The sequence below is a fragment of the Theobroma cacao genome, chromosome 9 (genome assembly GCF_000208745.1).
Source record: "Theobroma cacao cultivar B97-61/B2 chromosome 9, Criollo_cocoa_genome_V2, whole genome shotgun sequence".
Classification (NCBI taxonomy): Eukaryota; Viridiplantae; Streptophyta; class Magnoliopsida; order Malvales; family Malvaceae; genus Theobroma; species Theobroma cacao.
The window spans coordinates 27,402,225-27,410,687 of record NC_030858.1 but is presented as its reverse complement, the minus strand read 5'-3'; the positions used below and the strand labels follow the sequence as shown (position 1 = coordinate 27,410,687).

Below are 8,463 nucleotides of genomic sequence, written 5' to 3'. Positions count from 1 at the left end.
GAATACGCATCTAATTCATGTTTATGATTACAATAAGGTTCCAAAATAGCTTGACCACCTAAGCCAAGTGACCAACGTGTTCATAATATGCGTTAGCAAGCAAGGGTCATAAAAGAAGAACAAAGAGAGCGAATGGACAGAATGGAAAGAGCTCAGGAAGAAATGAGAGAACAGTTAGCAAAGATGATGGAATTGAAGATGAGTTTCAGTAAAGGAAAAAGAGTGATCGAAGAGCCAGCTCCGTTAGAAAACCCACCAGCTCAAGACAGTGGAAACCAAAGGGATGATCCACCCTATCCCCCAGGGTTCACTCCACCACATGCCCAAATCGCTCAAAGGGTCCACCCTCAAGTGATGCCATCCGTTTATTACAATGCACCACCCCCGATGGGCCATCAACTGACTCATGGGCAATTTAGGCCATATTTTGGGATAAATCCTGCTAAACCAATACACGTCCCAGATTTAGACGATCCAAAAGAGCATGAGAAACTAAGAAAAAACTCGTCACAAACACGAGAAAATGAAAAAGACCAAAAAAAGTACGATTTGTTGGAAAAGCATCTTCGTGCTATCGAAGGAGTTGATAAGTTTGGTACCATGGACGCAACCGAGCTATGCTTAGTGCCGGATGTATTGATCCCTGCCAAGTTCAAGGTTCTGAAATTTGAAAAATATGACGGAACAAAGTGTCCCATGGCACATATTACCATGTATTGTTGGAAGATGGCTGCACAGTCTCACCATGATAAATTACTGATCCATTTTTTTCAAGACAGCTTGACTAGGTCAGCTGCTCGGTGGTACGTACAGCTAGATCGAAATCGTATTAAGACTTGGAAAGACTTAGCAAGAGCCTTCATAGCCCAATACAAGCATGTGGCTAAATTAGCTCCTGATCGGTTGTCATTGCAGACTATGGAAAAGAAGTAAAGCGAGAACTTCAAGGAATATGCCCAAAGGTGGAGAGATACAGCGGCGCAAGTTCAGCCACCTCTCATTGATAAAGAGATGACTGTGTTGTTCATAAACACACTCTGAGCTCCATTCTATGAGCGCTTGATCGGCAACGCCATGAAAAACTTTACAGATTTGGTCTTATTGGAAGAAATAATAGAAAGAGCTATCAAAAGTGGAAAAATTGAAGGGCATGAAGTTGCCAGCTCAAAAAAAGGGAATATGCCCAAGAAAAAAGAAGGGGATGTGCAAGTAGTCGCTCACGACAGCCAACAAGCCCACAACTTTAACCCATATTACCCGTACCCCCCATACCAACCCTTCTATCCGAACATAGGCAACATCACACAAAACCCATATGTGTACCAACCTGCCCCACAACCAATGTTTCAGACCAATGTTCTTCCATAAACTCCACCACCAAGACCGGTAGCTTCAACCAATAATCCTGGTCACTGTCAAAGAGGACCTAAAACTATCCTAGAAAAACCAAAGTTTGATCCTATTCCAGTCCCTTACACTACATTGCTACCACAACTCATAGAAAATCGACTCCTTGCTCGAACCCCTTTAGAACCACTCTGACCACCTTTCCCGAAATGGTATGACCCGAATGGACATTGTGATTACCATTTTGGAATTCAAGGGCACTCCACTGAGAATTGTACTGCTTTAAAACATAAAGTCCAAGCGCTCATTAAGGTAGGACTTTTAAATTTTGCCAAAAAAGACAGTTCGAGTGTTAATGGGAATCCTTTACCTAATCATGGAAGACCGACAGTGAATGCCATACATGAAAGGATGATGCGAAGGGTGAAAAAGAGTATTGATGAGATTCAAACGCCAATGGATAAAGTGTTTGAGGCGTTATTCAAGATAAATGCCATCACCCCAGAGCCAATCGACACAAAGGAATTGGGGCATGATCTCGCTTATTCTTGCAAATTTCATATAGGGGCAATTGGGCATTCCATTCAAAATTGTGATAGCTTTCGTTGTAAGTTGCAAGAATTGATGGATTCATTGGTAATTGAGTTTTATGAAGAAGCCGAAGAGAATTTGATCGGAACCATAAATGGAGACACCCCAGCTGAAGTGGCATCAAGTTCATTCGAGGCAAACAAACCTAAATCTCTCACCATCTTCTATAAAGAAAACAAGAGCCCTATGAATGATACATCCCCTACCATGATTGGAAGTGGTATTACCATCGAAGTCCCCAGCCCGTTCCCTTACAAGAGCGATAAGGCTGTCCCATGAAATTATGAGTGTAATATTTTGGGCACAGCTTCGTCCGCCCCCCAAGCATCTTTTGAAAGATCTAACTGGTGTGGGGGGTATAACGCGTAGTGGGCGATGTTATTCCCCTAAGATAGCGGAAAGAGTTGGAAAAGGGAAACCTGCACAAGCAGAGGGAGGCCTGAAGAAAGCAGATACCTTTTCCTAGGACCAAGTTGTCGAGCCTGTAGTTGCTCCGAACAATGAGGTCAAAAATCCTATTACCGAGAAAGAAGCAGGTGAATTTCTCAAGTTTATCAAACACAGTAAATACAGTGTGGTAGAACAATTAACCAAAATGCCTACTCGCATCTCACTATTGTCCTTGCTTTTGAATTCGGAAGCACACAGGAACGCGTTGCTTAAAGTCTTGAACCAAGCTTATGTGTCACAAGATAAATCAGTGGAAAAGTTAGACCACATTGTAGGGAACATTACAGTGGGAAACTTCATTGCCTTTAATGATGAAGAAATCCCATCGGGTGGTCGAGGAAGTAACAAAGCTCTGCACATTACCATCAAATGTAAGGACCATGCCGTACCTAGGGTCTTGGTCGACAATGGTTCAACATTAAATGTCATGCCTCGCTCTACTTTAACCAAGTTGCCAGTAGATGTGTCTTATATGAGAACCAGTCGCATAGTTGTAAGGGCCTTCGACGAGACCACAAGGGAGGTGGTAAGGGACATTGAACTACCGATAAAAATTAGCCCTTGCATTTTTGAGGTCCAATTTCAAGTCATGGACATTGTCCCGTCATACAATTGCTTGTTAGGGCATCCATGGATTCATATGGCGAGAGCCATACCATCTTCCCTTCATCAAAAAGTTAAATTCATAGCTGAGGGCCAACTGATAAATGTATCTACGGAGGAAGACATACTAACTATTCAACAATCATCTGCTCCCTATGTAGAGGCAACAGAAGAAGTCCCAAAATGTTCTTTCAGATCTTTTGAATTTGTTAATGCTACTTATGTGGGGGAAAGAGAAGTGATACCGACTCCTCGTTTGTAAGTAGCAACTAAAATAGGGGTTAAACAGATAGTGGGTAAAGGATGCCGTGTCGGTTTGGGGTTAGGAAAGAATTTACAAGGAATTAACCGTCTTCTGACTCCGATAAAGAATGAAGAAAGGTTTGGTTTGGGGTACAAGCCTACCAAAGAAGAGAGAAGGAAATTGGCAGCTCGAAAGAAGATTAAAAGGATGGCTCAACTTGAGGGAAAGGAAGAAGAATTTGGGGAACGGACAATCCCACACTTATATGAGACTTTTCGCTCTGCAGGTTTCATTCATCCTGAAGCACCAACAAAGGTCAATCAGGTTCTACGGATGTTTGATGAGCTATCAATCCATATGATCAAAGATGAAGAACCTAACGAGAAGGTCCTTGTGGTGTATCCAGTACTGCCAGGAGAGGAGCTAAGAAATTAGACAGCCACAGAATTGTCCATCATCTTTAAGTCTTCAAAAATGTAATGAATAATTTTATCGAAATGCCTATGCCCAAGGGTGTTAAGAGTAATTTCTTGTTTAAGTAAGGCTTTCTGTTACCTTCATCATTCAAATAAATGACTGTGCATAATGTGTTTCATAATTCATCAATCTTTTTGCATATTTCCTTTCACCAATTCTTTTAGCCAATAAATACTTACCCATACACGCGTCTAACTTTACCTGTTTGTAGGTCTTTAAATAATGAACACGAAAACAATCTAGACAACGATTTGAATATCGATTTTAAGATGATTCCGAACGTTGATGAATTGAAAAATGAAGAGGAGGTGGATGACTATGGCTTACCCCCTGATTTGTCGAGAATGTTGGAACAGGAGGAAAAGGAGATTTTACCTCATCAAGAACTCACAGAAATGATTAACCTCGAAAATGGGGAAGAGAAGAAAGAGGTTAAGATTGGCACCTCGCTGTCATCTGATGAACGACAGAAGCTAGAAGAACTGCTCTGTGAATATGTGGACGTGTTTGCTTCATCATATCAGGACATGCCAGGTCTTAACATTGACATTGTTGTCCACAAGTTACCTTTGAGATCAGCCTGCAAGCCTATTAAATAGAAGTTGAGAAGGATGAAGCCAAAAATGTTGCTGAAGATTAAAGAAGAAGTAAAGAAGCAATTTGATGCTGGATTCTTAGAGGTGGCTAAGTATCCTGAATGGGTGGCTAATATAGTTCCAGTTCCTAAGAAGGATGGAAAAGTTCGAATGTGCGTCGATTATAGGGATTTGAACAGAGCGAGTCCGAAGGATAACTTCCCTTTGCCACATATTGATACTCTTGTGGACAACACAGCAAAGCATGCTTTGTTCTCATTCACGGATGGCTTTTCTGGTTACAATCAGATTAAGATGGCACCCGAAGATACGGAAAAAATAATGTTCGTAACCATGTGGGGAACGTTTAGTTACAAAGTAATGCCATTTGGATTGAAGAATGCAGGCGCCACCTACCAAAGGGCAATGGTAGCTTTGTTCCACGATATGATGCATAAAGAGATAGAGGTATATGTAGATGACATGATTGCAAAATCTCATACAGAAATGGATCGTATTGTCAATCTCAAGAAACTGTTCGAGAGATTGCGAAAGTTTTAGCTCAAGTTGAATCCTGCAAAATGCACTTTTGGTGTAACTTCTGGGAAATTGTTGGGGTTCATAGTAAGTGAAAAAGGAATTGAAGTGGACGCAGATAAAATACGAGCTATTCAAGAGCTACCATCTCCCAAAACGCAAAAAAAAGTGAGAGGATTTTTAGGGAGGTTGAATTACATTGCTCGATTTATATCCCAACTCACCTGCAAATGCGATCCAATCTTCAAGCTGCTTCAAAAACGAGACCCAGGAGAGTGGAATGAAGAATGTCAAATAGCCTTTGATAAAATCAAAGAATATCTCACAAATCCACCGATGTTGGTGCCACCGACGGTTGGAAAACCTCTTATTTTGTATTTAACTGTGAACAAGAATTCTATGGGATGTGTATTGGGACAACATGATGAAACTGGAAAAAAAGAACGGGCCGTATATTACTTGAGCAAGAAATTCATGGAGTATGAGTCCAAATACTCTGCGCTCGAAAAGATGTGTTGTGCGCTAGCATGGACAGCCTAGAGGCTCCGACAATACATGTTGTATCACACAACATGGTTGGTGGCAAAATTAGATCCCATCAAGTATATTTTTGAAAAACCCTGCCTGTCTGGAAGAATAGCTCGATGGCAAGTGCTATTGTCTGAGTATGATATTGTGTATGTGTCCCAAAAATCAATCAAAGGGAGGGCCATCGCTGATTTTCTTGCAGATCGAGCTAATGAGGATTATGAATCTGTAAGTTTTGATTTTCTAGATGAAGATTTGATGGCCGTCTTGCACATAGAAAATGATGGTCCCAATGAACTTAATCCATGAAAGATGTATTTTGATGGAGCATCAAATGCTTTGGGGCATGGAATTGGGGCAATGTTGATTTCTCCAAATGGAAAGTATTACCCAGCCACAGCGAGATTGAATTTCAATTGTACTAATAATATGGCGGAGTATGAAGCATTGGTAATGGGATTACAAGCAGCAATCGAGATGAAAACTGACATGATAGATGTGTACGGAGATTCAGCTTTGGTGATATGTCAAATGAGAGGTGAATGGGAAACTAGAGATTCTAAACTAGTTCCATATAAAAAGCTGGTTACAAAATTAAGCAAACAGTTCAAAGAAATCAGCTTCAACCATTTGCCTCGAGAAGAGAATCAGATTGCTGATGCTTTGGCCACCCTTGCAGCAATGTTCAAAATAAAAGAAGCGGCTGATGTATGCCCTTTTGATTTAGAAGTCCGTGAAGTCTCTGCACACTGCTTGAATGTTGAGGAAGAGGTTGATGGTAAGCTGTGGTATCATGATATCATGCAATACATCAAGCACCAGGCATATCCTGAGAATGCCACGGACAATGACAAGTGAACTCTTAGAAGATTAGCAATGAGTTTCTTCCTTAGTGGAGAAGTGCTCTACAAAAAGAGTCAAGATCAAGTACTCTTGAGATGTGTGGATGTTACGGAAGCCAACAAAATAATGAAAGAAGTCCACGAAGGAACTTGTGGAGCTCATGCTAATGGACATATGTTGGCTAGACAAATTATGAGAGCTGGTTATTATTGGTTGACATTGGAAACAGACTGCATAAACTTTGCTCGAAAATACCACAAGTGTCAAGTTTACGCTGATAGAATCCATGCTCCACCAACCCCGTTGCACGTTTTCAATGCACCTTGGCCAGTTTCAATGTGGGGAATGGATGTGATTAGGCTTATTACGCCGAAAACCTCTAATGGACATCGATTCATATTGGTGGCCATTGATTATTTCACGTAATGGGTAGAAGCAGCTTCCTATGCCAACGTGACACAAAAAGTGGTGTGCAAGTTCATCCAAAAAGAGATCATATGTTGGTATGGGCTTCCAGAAAGGATCATTACTGATAACTCAAGCAATTTGAATGGTGTGATAGTGAAGGATGTTTGCACTAAATTCAAGATCAAGCATCATAACTCGACAACTTACCGTCCGAAGATGAACGGAGCGGTAGAGGCAGCCAACAAAAACATCAAAAAGATTGTCGAAAATATGACTGAAGTTTATAATGACTGGCATGAGAAACTTCCTTTTGCCTTGCATGCATATCGAACTTCTGTGCGTACCTCCACCGGGGTAACTCCGTACTCATTAGTGTACGGTACAGAAGCAGTTCTACCTGTTGAAGTAGAAATCCCATCATTGAGGGTGTTGATGGAAACAGAATTGAAAGATGCTGAGTGGGTCCACTCCCGCTACGAACAGTTGAATTTGATTAAGGAGAAAAGGCTTGCGGCTCTTTGTCATGGCTAGATGTACCAACGAAGGATGATGCGAGCATACGAGAAAAAAGTTTTTCCTAGGCAGTTCCGAGAAGAAGAGTTGGTTCTCAAGAGAATACTCCCTAATCAAACTGATTTTCGGGGAAACTGGATGTCGAATTGGGAAGGGCCATATGTGGTAAAGAAGGCTTTTTCAGGAAGAGCTTTGATTTTGGCTAACATGGATGGGAGAGATCTGCCTAATCCGATAAATACGGATGCGGTGAAGAAGTACTATGCCTAAAAAAAAAAACAGAAGGGGTTCGTGCTGAAAACTCGAAAAGGGCAGCTTGTACCTAAAGGAGGAGGCTCATGCTGAAAACCCAAAAAGGGCAGCTTGAGGCTGAAAAGTAGGAAGTTAGAATGGAATTTGAAGATGTCAACCTAAAGGGAACACAAGATTGAGGTAGAAATACACCATGAATGGAGCTCCACAATTTTGCAAAATAGAGGAAGCTAGGGAGTCTGCAACCTACAGATTTGCTCAAAGCATCAATTAAGGACAATTCTTGAAGTCGAATATTAGATTGTTTTCTCTGAGTGGTCTAGGTGTTCATTACTTAAAGATCTAATGTTTGCCCTGTAAATTCTTCTTTGCCTTGAAATATCTGACTTCTCATATATGAAATTCTCCTTCGCCTCTTTATTTTAACCCTTTTATTCTTTACTATCCCATTGATTTCACATAATGGCTGTCATGAAAATGAATGATGATTGGTAAAAGAAATAAACTAATTAAGCAAGAAATTATACTCATTGTTCAGCAAAAGACTTAATAACGAAGAAAAAGAATGGTGAAACCTTAAACTTGGGGCAAAATCAAATGTCAAAAGAAAAGGTGCTTAGGGAAAATCCGAAGTTGCCTAAAGCCCCCAGAAGAAAGGCATAAGACGAAGGTCATTGAAAGCTACAGTGAAAAATCGGATGAAGCAAGAGAAGGGTCTTGGAACCTTAATGAATCATAAACATGAAAACATTCCATCATGTCAATCATGCATACATGCCTAGCCATGCACTCGACCAGAATCAAAATTAATTCATGTCCCAAGCTTTGAAGGTCGAAATCCACTCGACCTAAAATGTTGAGATTGTAAAACTTTAATGGAAGGATTTGAGTCTTTTTATTTCATGATTAATCCAATTAAGTTAGCATTAAAGAATTAAATCGAACCTGTTGTGAGATAGGTCGAGCCTATATTAAGTCTAGAAATTTCAATTTTTAAATTGAACCTGTGGTGAGATAGGTCGAGCCTAGATTAAGTCTAGGAATTTCAATTTTTAAATCGAACCTGTTGTGAGATAGGTCGAGCCTAAATTAAGT

General features: G+C 40.6%; 1 pseudogene; it reads left to right on the top strand.

Moving 5' to 3' along the window:
• On the top strand, positions 4,385–7,395 carry LOC108663408 (annotated as a pseudogene).